At 39.8% G+C, this 13,598-nt stretch overlaps 1 protein-coding gene across 1 annotated transcript in view; it reads right to left on the bottom strand.

Annotated features, from left to right (window-relative positions):
• Positions 1-11,106, bottom strand: part of TANC2 (tetratricopeptide repeat, ankyrin repeat and coiled-coil containing 2) — a 257,730-nt gene extending 246,624 nt beyond the window's left edge. The window contains exon 1 of the mRNA XM_070729274.1: positions 10,735-11,106. The gene's annotated coding sequence lies outside the window, so the exon portion shown is untranslated. The remainder of the gene's footprint in view (positions 1-10,734) is intronic.
• Between the last annotated feature and the right edge of the window lie 2,492 nt (positions 11,107-13,598).

Genomic DNA, 13,598 nt, shown 5'->3' with positions numbered 1-13,598 from the left:
AATCAATTTATTTTATAAATGGGGATAACATATGGGTAATTAATTATAAATAATATTATACATATGTGTGTGTGTGTATTGCCCATGTTACAATACAACGCTGGGCTGCTCACAACAATAATAAAATCTCACACAATGAAAATTATTTTAAAAATCTAAAACTTAGTATCTCAGTCAACTTTACTAAGGCGCTACAGAAAATCAACTACAGGCTTCTACTGCATTCTACCCCGGTGCCTGAGGGAGAATCAGATTTTTATAACTTTTCTGGAAGGTAAAAATGTGAGGGCCTGTCAGACTGCCAAGGGAAAGCTCTTCTGCAAGTTTAGGACCACCATAGAAATGGCATATTTCCTAGGTCCTTTAGATAGCAGTATTTAAAGGAAGAGATCTTGAGCTATTCTATCCATCTTGGTGGGATGGGCAGATATCCTCAGAGAGAAGTACTCCCACATATAACTATGCCATGTAAAGCTTTAAAGATGATAACCAGCACCTTAACTGTGCTGGTCAAGAGTCAAAGCACAGATTGTGCTTGTAAACAGTCAAAGACAATGCAGCTCACACAAGATTGGGTTGACATGTATAAAACAGGGGATACCCAACACTGTATCCACTGCTGCATTCAGTATAGAAACATAGAAGTCTGACGGCAGAAAAAGACCCCATTGTCCATCTAGTCTGCCCTTATACTATTTTCTGTATTTTATCTTAGGATGGATAGATGTTTATCCCAGGCATGTTTAAATTCAGTTACTGTGGATTTATCTACCACGTCTGCTGGAAGTTTGTTCCAAGGATCTACTACTCTTTCAGTAAAATAATATTTTCTCATGTTGCTTTTGATCTTTCCCCCAACTAACCTCAGATTGTGTCCCCTTGTTCTTGTGTTCACTTTCCTATTAAAAACACTTCCCTCCTGGACCTTATTTAACCCTTTAATATATTTAAATGTTTCGATCATGTCCCCCCTTTTCCTTCTGTCCTCCAGACTATACAGATTGAGTTCATTAAGTCTTTCCTGATACGTTTTATACTTAAGACCTTCCACCATTCTTGTAGCCCGTTTTTGGACCCGTTCAATTTTGTCAATATCTTTTTGTAGGTGAGGTCTCCAGAACTGAACACAGTATTCCAAATGTGGTCTCACCAGCATTCTATATAGCGGGATCATAATCTCCCTCTTCCTGCTTGTTATACCTCTAGCTATGCAGCCAAGCATCCTACTTGCTTTCCCTACTGCCTGACTGCACTGTTCACCCATTTTGAGACTGTCAGAAATCACTACGCCTAAATCCTTTTCTTTTGAAGTATTTGCTAACACAGAACTGCCAATACAATAGTCAGATTGAGGATTCCTTTTCCCCAAGTGCATTATTTTACATTTGGAAACATTAAACTGCAGTTTCCATTGCTTTGACCATTTATCTAGTAAAGCTAAATCATTTACCATATTGCCGACGCCTCCAGTAATATCAACCCTATTGCACACTTTAGAGTCATCGGCAAATAGGCAAACCTTCCCTACCAGACCTTCCCCTATGTCACTCACAAACATATTAAAAAGAATAGGACCCAGAACAGACCCTTGTGGCACACCGCTTGTAACCTGACTCTGCTCAGAATACTCGCCATTCACAACAACCCTCTGGTGTCTATGCTTCAGCCAGCTGCAAATCCATTGAACTATCCAGGGATTAAGTCCAATCTTCACTAATTTATCTATCAGCTCTTTATGTGGAACCGTATCAAAGGCTTTGCTGAAGTCCAGGTAGGCAATATCCACGGCACCACCTTCATCCAACACCTTTGTGACATAGTCAAAGAAATCAATGAGATTAGTCTGACACGATTTGCCTTCAGTAAAGCCATGCTGATTTGGGTCCAATAAGTTATTGTTTTTTAGGTGCTGATTTATCCTCTTTTTCAGTAGAGTCTCCATCATTTTAACGACAACTGATGTCAAGCTAACTGGCCTGTAGTTACCAGCTTCTTCTCTACTGCCCTTCTTGTGGATAGGCACAACACTTGCCATTCTCCAATCCTCAGGAACATCTCCTGTTAACAAGGATTGGTTAAACAAATCAGTCAGGGGGGTAGCAATGACAGATCTGAGTTCTTTAAGAACTCTGGGGTGGATGCCATCTGGACCCATTGCCTTATTTATCTTTAATCGTTCAAGTTCTTCTAAGACATCGGCTTCTAAGATCACTGGAGCTGAATCCGTACAGTTGGAGGCAATGCTATATCCCTCTATAGTATTATTTTGTAAGGTGTCTTTTGAGAAAACTGAACAGAAGTAGCTATTGAAATGGTCAGCGATCTCCTTATTCCCATTAATGCATGTATTTTTCCCGGTACTAAGCTTCGTGATGCCGCAGTTTTTCTTCTTCTTATCACTAATATATCTGAAGAAGGTTTTATCCCCCTTCTTTAGAGATTTGGCAATTTCTTCCTCTTTTGAGGCTTTAGCAGCATATATTATCTGTTTCGCCTCCTTCTGTCTCATTTTATACACCTCCCTATCAGCTATACTTCCAGACTCTTTATACCTCCTATAGGCAGCCTTTTTTTCATTGACTATAGTCCTTACATCATTGCTAAACCATAGCGGTTTCTTCTTCCTTTTACCTTTAGTTATTTGTCTTACATACAGTCCAGTGGCTTTTAAGATGGCCTTTTTAAATACAGTCCACTGGGTGCTCGCTCCTGCCATTTTATCCCTCCCCTTTAATTCATTATCTAAATATTCCCCCATTGCATTAAAATTTGTTTTTCTGAAATCCAATACTTTGGTTGCATTATAGGATTGCTCACAATGAGTTTTTACATCAAACCACAAACATAGATGGTCACTGCAACCTAAATTTTCTCCCACCTTGACATCTGAAACCCAATTCCCATTCGTAAAAACTAAATCTAGAATATTCTCCCCTCTAGTTGGTGTCTTAACCAGCTGTGCCAGAGCTGCTCCTGTAAAGGCCTCTACTATATTCTTACTTTTGCTTGTAAGGGCACTGGGGATATTCCAGTCAACATCAGGCATGTTGAAATCACCCATAACCACAATATCTCCCTTTACTGCCATTTGGGTAATTTCATCCACCATCTTGTTGTCATATTCCTCAGATTGCCCTGGAGGCCTATAGATCACCCCAATTCTAATGACAGAACCGTCTTTATTTTGCATGCAAATCCAGAGGGTCTCTAGATCTTGACATGTATTTTGAATTAGTGTTGTTTTTAGAGTTTCTTTAACATAAATGGCTACTCCACCTCCCCTTCTCTCTATTCTATCCTTCCTATACAGTGTATATCCTGGTATGGATATTTCCCATTCATTAGAATCCTTAAACCATGTCTCAGTTATGGCAACCAGGTCCAAATTATCTCTAGATATTATGGCCATTAATTCACAGAGCTTGTTGCTCAAGCTTCGAGCATTCGTGCACATTACACGAAGAACATTATTTTCATTATTAGTTTGCCCCTTATCATCAACAACTACATCTATTTTATTTGCAGCTCCCTTTTCATAAGCTTCCAAAAACTGCTTTATCCTCATTGGTCGGGGACAGAAATCACCCACATCAGTTACATCTCTGTCCCCTTTACCTAGTTTAAATGCCTGTCCAAAAAAGTTCTGAATTCCTCACCGAGTACCTGGGTACCTCTGTATGATGGATGCAAACCATCCCTCTTAAACAACTCCCTATTAGACCACCTACTGACATCATGACTTACATAGCCAAAACCTTCAGCTTTACACCACTGCTTTAACCACACATTAAACTCTATGATACACGTTGTTTTATCCTCTTGGCCACAAACCGGTAACACCTCTGAGAAAGTAACTGAATCTGCTATTTTACCCAGCTCCACACTTAGACATTGAAAATCTCTTTTTACTACATTGACATTTCTCTGGGACAAATCATTTGTGCCAAGATGCACCACCACATCAATGTTATTACCTTTACTCACAGCCTTGACAATGTTTGTAATCCTCCTCCTGTCCCTGCTGGCAGTGGCCCCTGGGAGACACCTCAGCACCTTCACCACGTCCTTACTCTGTCCCAAATCAACACCTCTAACAGTCGAATCACCCACAAGAAAATGTGTCCTCTTTATATTTCTACTAACTGCACTTGATGGTTTGGTGACATTTACAACAACTTCCCCTTTGAATATCCCCTCATTCTCTGCCTGAGGGGCCTTGCTAATATCTCCAACATCCTTACTATTTAAATCCGCAAGAACAGTATAGGAATTTGATAAAGAGAGACCAAAATTACTATGTTTTTGCTCAACTGCACGCAATCTTCCTGAACCGACAGTTGTCCACACAGCCCTCCTCCTCGGGTGGCGCTGTGGAAGTGGAGGCTGGACACATGGCTGCATTACAGCACATGGCTGGGACAATCTTTCCACTTCTGACTGCAAGCTACAAACTAAGGACTGCAATCTAGAGATCTCGCCATCTAACCTAGATGTCCTAATGCAAAGAGGGCAGTACCCCAAGTTCCACAAGGTACTACGGAAGACAACAGCCAAACAAGTGTTACACTGCACCAAGCCAGTCATCTTAACAATGTATTGAAATACAAGTACTTAGCAATAAAATCCACACCCCCTATTGCTACCAAACTTTGCTGATTTTGGTTTATAGTTATATGATTCGTGCGCCGTTAGGCGTGCGGGCCACTACCTTCCTCTCCTTCTCTGTGATCTGAAGTGCAAATTAAAATGGCTTTTTCCTGTTTTTATCCTTCCCTTTGTCTGTTCCAGCCAGTTAAATCTCCCCCTTCTCCTTGAATTGCAAAATGCAAAAAGTAAAAAAGGACTACCTTCCTCTCCTTCTCTGTGATCTGAAGTGCAAATTAAACTGGCTTTTTCCTGTTTTTATCCTTCCCTTTGTCTGTTCCAGCCAGTTAAATCTCCCCCTTCTCCTTGAATTCCAAAAATGCAAAATGCAAAAAGTAAAAAAGGACTACCTTCCTCTCCTTCTCTGTGATCTGAAGTGCAAATTAAAATGGCTTTTTCCTGTTTTTATCCTTCCCTTTGTCTGTTCCAGCCAGTTAAATCTCCCCCTTCTCCTTGAATTGCAAAATGCAAAAAGTAAAAAAGGACTACCTTCCTCTCCTTCTCTGTGATCTGAAGTGCAAATTAAAATGGCTTTTTCCTGTTTTTATCCTTCCCTTTGTCTGTTCCAGCCAGTTAAATCTCCCCCTTCTCCTTGAATTCCAAATATGCAAAAAGCAAAAAGTAAAAAAGGACTACCTTCCTCTCCTTCTCTGTGATCTGAAGTGCAAATTAAAATGGCTTTTTCCTGTTTTTATCCTTCCCTTTGTCTGTTCCAGCCAGTTAAATCTCCCCCTTCTCCTTGAATTCCAAAAATGCAAAATGCAAAAAGTAAAAAAGGACTACCTTCCTCTCCTTCTCTGTGATCTGAAGTGCAAATTAAAATGGCTTTTTCCTGTTTTTATCCTTCCCTTTGTCTGTTCCAGCCAGTTAAATCTCCCCCTTCTCCTTGAATTGCAAAATGCAAAAAGTAAAAAAGGACTACCTTCCTCTCCTTCTCTGTGATCTGAAGTGCAAATTAAAATGGCTTTTTCCTGTTTTTATCCTTCCCTTTGTCTGTTCCAGCCAGTTAAATCTCCCCCTTCTCCTTGAATTCCAAATATGCAAAATGCAAAAAGTAAAAAAGGACTACCTTCCTCTCCTTCTCTGTGATCTGAAGTATCACTTTTTATTTCTGAAAAGTCTTTAAGGGCAGCCTGATGTCAAATCTCCATACCTAGAATGAGTGCAACTGGCATAGAAGATGATCTGTGCAGATACCCCTGACTATGGCTGCCATCTGCTCCTTAAACAAGAATTATAAGTCCAGGAGGACCTTCAAATTTTACACCAGCTTTGTGAAGGAAAGTGCAATCCCATCAAGAAACAAATACATTTTGCTGGGGATATTAAAAACCCAGAGCTACTCCTCCTTACTAGGGATAGCTCTAAACTGGCATCTCCCTATCCAAACCTTTACATACTCCAAGCACTTGGACAGTATCTAAACACCATTATTTCCTTTATCAGTAAGAGGTGATAAAATACAATTGAATTATCATAAGCATAATGATAATGCATCCCTTGCCAACAAATAATCTTTTCCAACAGCTTTATGTAAAAAAGGAGAAGTGAGAGATCAAAGTTTTGAGGCACTCCATGATATAGAAACTTAAGGTTGGGCATTTCCTATACAATACTGATTGGAAGTGATCCTGCAAAGAGATGAATCACTGTAAAATTGTGCCTCCTATGACTCAAAGCTAGACCAGAAAGATACCATGCTTGATAATGTCAAAAGCCGACAAGGGATCCAAAAGAACCAGGACAGCTACGTCACCTCTGTTCCAAGCCTTCCAAAGAAGGGCACACAAGGGCAATCAATTTTATTTATTTATTTCTGTCAAATTTAGAAAATCTCACAGAGTGAATCTTGTCAGTGCACAACTAAAATCTAAAACATAAAAGCTAAATATAATTATATTTAAAACCTGGGAAGGCCTTCAAGACACTAACCAGCCCCATGGCTGTGTACTCCTGTATGAGCACCAAGGCTGTCTCAGAGCCTGGTCTTCAGATATTTCAAAGGACTAGTCAAGAGGGAACCTGCCTTGCTCGAGGAGAGGCGGAATGTTCCAGAGGGCAGGAGCAACTGCAAAGAAGGCTCTCTCCTGGACTCTGCAAGTCACAATTCAGCCTGCAACATACTTTCCTTGCCTGGCCAAGTGGGATGGGACAATGAATGAGACAAAGACGATTCCACAGGTAACTTGGCCCATGCCTCATAAGATTTTCAAGGTCATAACCCACATCACTCATACTGTCTCTTTGTTGAGCCTAGCTTTGTTGAACCCAGACTGAAAATGGTTCTGCTAATTAAGTTAAATATATCTATAAAGGTTACTTTTCTTATCTTGGCCACTATGGAGTATGACCTCTCTGTTACACATTTTTTTCACATCTATGCATATTTATGTGTATTACTTTCACATATTTTGTGGTGGAGAAGAAATTTCCAAAATCAATTTCTGCTTGAATTGGCAACTTGTAACTGATATTTGTGTCTGTATGTTTATATTTATTCTTCTTTTGGGATTCTTTTTATATATAAAAGGAGAATAACTGTTTTCATGTCAGTAACCTCAAATTGGTTATTTCTGATTAAATCACCGGTAGACTGACAACAGATACATAATTCAGCAAATATATCAGAATTGTCCAGAATAAAACAATGGTCTCATTCCCAATTATTTACATTGCTAGAAAAACAATATACTGTAATCTGAATCAACATTTAGTAAATTATTTATTTATTTATTTATTTATTTATTTATTTATTTATTTATTTATTCAAATTTTTTTTGTGCTGCTGTTCTCCTTAGACTCAGGGTGGCTTGCAACAATCCGAGTCCTCATTTTACCCACCTCGGAAGGATGGAAGGCTGAATCAACCTTGAGCCGGTGATGAGATCTGAACTGCTGACTTGCAGTTCTAGCAGTCAGCTTTAGTGACCTGCACTACTGCACACTACCCACTGCACCACCTCGGCCCAGCCATTATATTTCTGATATTGTCTGATTTACTACTAATTTGGCTGATCAATTGCAGTCCAATTGGAATCAGGCAAAATTTGTAAGAGGTTAATTAATTATGAATGTTGGCAATCAATATTTTGCTTCATACTGTGCTTTAAAAATTATCCATTTTCAAATATAATTGCAATCCCACAGCAAAGATGAAAAAAGTCTTCTTTGTATGTAAATTCATTAACAAAATTGCATAACTGGAGTCATCAAAACTAAATATAGGGAGACCTCATTTAATGATCAAACCTTGAGCACAATTAAGACCAGCAATTCTGTCACTAAGTAATGGAGTTATTAAGCAAAATATCATGTATCCATGACAGACTTGTGACTTCATTTCCATCATGGTTGCTAAGCAAGATATCACATGACTATGAGTTTCAATTTTACTACAAGCTTCTCCACTGATAGTCAGAAGCTGGCTATGAAGCATGGAAATGGCAATCAGGTGACTACAGAATGCTGGAACAGTCGTAAAGTGTCTGAATCTCAATCACATGACTGCCAATATGTTGCAATAACAAGGATCAGTTGCAGTCACTTTTTCAGCATGCCGACATAACCCTGAATAGTCACTGTACAGACCAGTTGGTTATAAGCAGACTACCTGTATTTTAAACACAACTTAAGACAATCCCAAAGATTATTAGCAAACTGTAACTTTAAAGAAATTCACCATTAGTGCACCAAACAAATTAGTCAAAGAGCCTCCTAGCCATACCTTCCACCTGTTATTCCTTCAGGAACTGTAAGGCTAGGAGGAACCACAAATTTACATGTGTTTCTTTAGAGCTACAGATGGAAGTAACATAAAGCCATATGAGTTCTGATAAATCCATAACTTTCATTATGGTGTTTCGTCTCGTCTCAATTATTCAGTTACCAGACTAACAGTTCCACACAATCTCCTGCTCAGCTCAGTCTATAGCAAGCAACTTGGTATCATCAACATAAAGGTGATCCTTCACTATAAACCAGTGGATGACCACATGAGTAATTTCAAGAATAAGGTGCTACCACTAAAATCTATGTCTCCATCTTCTAAATAGCTACCTAAAGTCTGTAAGGTTTGTGAAATGAGAGTTAATAACAATAAATCTAGACAAAATGAAAGGGTTCATTGTGTAAGTGAAAGTAGATCTCCTTATTCTGGATTGGATCATAATTTAGAGGAGCTTCTAGATCCAGATTTATTTCTAATTTCTCAGTGAGGAATAGGAGCATCTACTATGACTTTGCTAAATCAACTACATCATTTTTAGAAAAATCATGTTGGTAAAATCCAGGCTACATGACTCTAATATGTGCTTGAACTATATGCAAAATAAACACATTTTGCAAACCGTATTAGCACAAGTTAATCATTATTTTAATGCACTGATTCAGGCACATCCTTTGAAAGGCTTGCACAGCTACTGTATGTTAAAGACTGTTCTAGTTGTCTTTATGTACGCATGCACAGATGGCACTTGCACAAGCCCTTCAGAGAACACATCTACATAAACCTTTTGAGTTGGAATATATTGTTTCCACTAACATACTTTGTGTAAAACATACTTTTAAAAGGTTTTCTACGTGGAATTACCTCCAAATAACAATGGCACTCAAAAAAAACCCCAATTATATAGTGTCTATGATAAATGCATTACATTAACTGCAAAATTATTGCTAAACATAAATTGTTGCATACAATTAAGTTCAATATTACCTCAGAAAACACTTTGTCCTTTTAATCCGGCTCCTTCCATGGTTCATTGAGGTGACCTGAAGGCTTCTACCTAGTTTCCACTGGCTCATCAGATGATGACAAATAATTAAACCTTCTTTGTAGCCCCAGAGATCCCAAAATAACTCTGTTATTCTGATGAAGTGATACTATCACATCTTTTAAAAGGCCTTTAAACATATATTTTTTAACTGGCTTAAGTTGCTGACCGGTTAATTTTTAATTTATTGTAAATGACAGTATAATGTGCCTGATAAATAAGTTTTAAATTCATGAATATCAATGTATTAAAGTGGCTGTTTCACAATTTCAATGAAGTCATATCTATATAGCTCAGGTGGCCCTTTGCATTCCAATACACATCATGCTTTTTATTTGAAAATCTCCTATTCTTCATGATACTGACACTTTTAGAGATTAAAATGACACTGACATTTTAATCTATAAAATGTTATACTTACAGCATAAAGTGCCTATGATAATACAGTATACAGTACTGATAATACATTGCAACCTCTCATTCCGGTTGATATGGTTGATCTCTTATACATGAATCCTGAATTAGAATGTTTTCTCACACTTTACTGTTTTATCCAATTTTCTGGCATTGATAGCAGTAAACTACCAATTACCATTTCCTGTCTTAACAGTTTTATAAATGAAACCCACTTCCCCACCCAATAAGTCACCACCAAAAGCTTCACTCCATGCATCTCTTATAATATCATACTTCCAGTGCATGGTCAACACATTAACATAGCACTGGGTTTCTTCTATAAGTTTTGCTATGCCTTCAGCAATGACAAATTAGTATTGGAACAGGTTGGAGGGACAGGATTCCTAAAAACCTACGATATTTCTGTTTACAAAATATGTTTCCCAAGGCATAGCAATAACACTATTCCTATTAATATGTATATAATATGATAATATAATAGGTATCCTCAATCTCAGATCACATGGATCAGCTTCATAAAGGAGCAATGTTTTAAAGATTTGTGTGTTTTTTCCTAGGAATAGTTTTATGTAGCAGATTACAAAGTACTGATTCAAAATACCATATAGATAGGCGATACAGTATATACATAGGCAGAAGTTCATTATACATATCCTGGAACCTTTTTTCTTCTTCCTTCCACATCAATATTCAACGATATGGAAATGGTGGGAGGGGGAACAAGAAGAATCAAGGGCGATGACAGAATCTCTTTCCCCCTCAACCTCGCATAGGTCAGTATGGCACACCCATTCAGCGTTCAATTCCTTCCATCCTTCCCTTTTTCCTTCCTTCCTACCTACCTACCGAGGCAGGGCGTCAGCCGGAATGAATCCCAAATTGTTGATTTCCTCCTCTCACTCACCTACTCCGGCGTCGGGCTCTGTCCAAGCACCCTTTCGGGGCGCGGCAACTTCGAATCCTCCTCCTTCCCGTCCTCTGTCCCGAAGTTTGGGGGAGGGGTTGCAAAGCAGAGGTGCGGGGGGGAGGGTCTTTCCTGCCTGCCTCACCACATCTCGATAAAGGAGCGGCTCCCTACGTCTTCCTCAGATGGAAGCCAACTGAGGGGCTCTGCTGATGGGACGGCGACGGTGATGGCGGCGGAGGCGGCAGCTAGGCGCTCCCCCCTCGTCTCCAGTCATTGAGCCGCTCTGCTCCTCACAAAACAACCAACACAGCGGGAGGATCCAAGAGAAGCAAAGGGAGGGCGAGCGCGCGCCGCACGCCACCCGCTTGCACGCGCGGCTCCCCAATGAACGAAGTGATGGGGGGGGGAGGAAGGTGGCACCGCCTCGCGCTTCTTCAGATCTGCGCGCGCAGGCACGGCTGCGCACGCGCCACGCGTTTGCCAAGTCAGACTGTATATGTCCTGCGAAGGGTGGCGCGCTTCACTCTCTCTCTCTCTCTCTCTCGCCCTCTGTCTTAAGAAGGAGGGGGGAGCTGTATCCCGCACACAGGTGGTGGGTTGGGCTATCACCGGCATCATTTCCCCCCCCCCTACGCTCTACCCGTGAACAACAGGGGGCGCGCGGGGGTGTTCTAGAGTTGGCTCTGCTTCTTTCACACGTTTGCCCTGTTCGCGCGCCACGCCCCTCTCTCTCAAGGTTTGGGTTTCTGCGGGTTTGGAAGAAGAGCTATAGAAAACCGAATTTCCACAAGGAAAGAGGGGGAAAGATTGCTATTAATAGTAAGGTGAGGTTATGCAATATTTAAAGATGTATGTTGCTCACACGTCCATTTTCCAATATAGAATCTGGTATTAAGGATAGAGAAATACAGTCTGAAATGCAACGTCCATTCGAAAGATGCAATAATGCCACAATTTAAGGACAAAAGAGACAAGTACTTTGGATTGTATCTCTTGCCTATTTGTGTATTTCTGTGAAAGATGGACGTAGAGAAGGAAGATAAAAACCTTCCAGTTATGGATCTGAAGATAGTTACTAAGAATACCATGGAGGCAAGATCAAATCAGTTAGTCCTGAACTAAATAACTGTAATTTTTGCTCCTTTAAATAAGAAATTTTTGCCTTTGGGATTTGTGATGAAAACAACTGACACGGAAAAAAAGACTAGAAATGAACTGAAGAACTGGCAAAGTTGAGGGAGTTAGAAAGTGGGGAGGGGCAGGGATAAAATCAATAATGTGAATGAATGGGATCAAAGAACTTTCAGGACTGTTTTGAGAGAGGTACAGATTAATATCAAAGACTGATCAAATGGTTAGAATTTATCCAGTCAATAAGCAGCAGTTACCTGACTCAATAGCATCTACCCAACCTCTTATCTATGATAGATATGATCTTCCATTATTATGTAAACCGGGCTGTTGAAGAAGTTGAGATCTATATGCAATTCTGTGTTCCGTATAACACAGAAAAAATAATACTGTATATTTCCATCTGGATTTTAAATTACACACTCCAGAGATCACTTTTGTCGTTTTCACGATTTTTAAAATGTATAGGGAGGTTACAATGATCCCTCAGATTTGTGGAGAATGTCAAAGTCAAAATGCACAACTTAATTCATTGTATTTTTTTGTAAGCTTTTATTTTGATATAAACAAATTACTTGGATTATACAGATATAGCTCTGATTTAAGAATTCTGTGGAGGTGCCTTAGAAAACATTTATGGCATTTTTTGTTTGAATTTTCATAGAAACAAATTACACATTGCTGTCGATCAGTTTCCGGTCACAATTCAAAGTGTTGGTTATGACCTTTAAAGCCCTTCATGGCATTGGACCAGAATATCTCCGAGACCGCCTCCTGCCGCACGAATCCCAGCGACCGATTAGGTCCCACAGAGTGGGCCTTCTCCGGGTCCCGTCAACTAAACAATGTCGGTTGGCGGGCCCCAGGGGAAGAGCCTTTTCTGTGGCGGCACCGGCCCTCTGGAACCAACTCCCCCCAGAGATTAGAACTGCCTCTACTCTTCCTGCCTTCCGTAAACTCCTTAAAACCCACCTTTGCCGTCAGGCATGGGGGAACTGAAACATCTTCCCCTGGGCATGTTTAATTTATATATGGTATGCTTCTGTGTATGTCTGTTAGTATATGGGGTCTTTTTTAAATCTTTAATATTTTAAATTGTCAAATTATTTATGATTTGTTTCCACGTGTTGTGAGCCGCCCCGAGTCTTCGGAGAGGGGCGGCATACAAATCTAAGTAATAAATAAATAAATAAATTTTGTATGGAACACAGCTGGACTTTTAAGAATAATATTCAGTAGTTAGATGAAAACTTCCTGGTATAAGCCAAAGATGCTTTCTCAGGAGGCAACTGGACTTTCTTGTTTTTTTTCTCTTGAAGACATTTTACTTGTCATCCAAGAAGCTTCTTCAACTCTGATAGGATAGGGGTGGGGAATGGAAGGATTTATATTCCTTGCAGACAGCTTGTAATTTGCATCCTTTTAGAGAGTTGTTGAAGCACTTGGAGGTTTAACTGTGCACTACTCAGGGTCACCTGAGTAGTGCTCCTGGTTCCTGTACTCCCATGTACTAAGGTGACCCTGAGAACACGGATAAACCTCCAAGTGCTTCAAGGATGCAAATTATTAGCTGTCTGCAATTAATATAAATCCTTCCATTCCCCACTATCCTGTCAGAGCTGAAGAAGCTCCTTAGATGAAAAGAGAAGCGTCTTCAAAACAAAAAACAAGAAAGTCCAGTTGCCTCCTGAGAAAACACCTTTGGAACAACTGCGACCTGGATGACTGAG

This window comes from Erythrolamprus reginae, chromosome Z (genome assembly GCF_031021105.1).
Source record: "Erythrolamprus reginae isolate rEryReg1 chromosome Z, rEryReg1.hap1, whole genome shotgun sequence".
In the NCBI taxonomy this organism is placed as follows: domain Eukaryota; kingdom Metazoa; phylum Chordata; class Lepidosauria; order Squamata; family Dipsadidae; genus Erythrolamprus; species Erythrolamprus reginae.
Note: the sequence above shows the minus strand (reverse complement) of the source record. Positions and strands in the feature narration are given on the sequence as shown.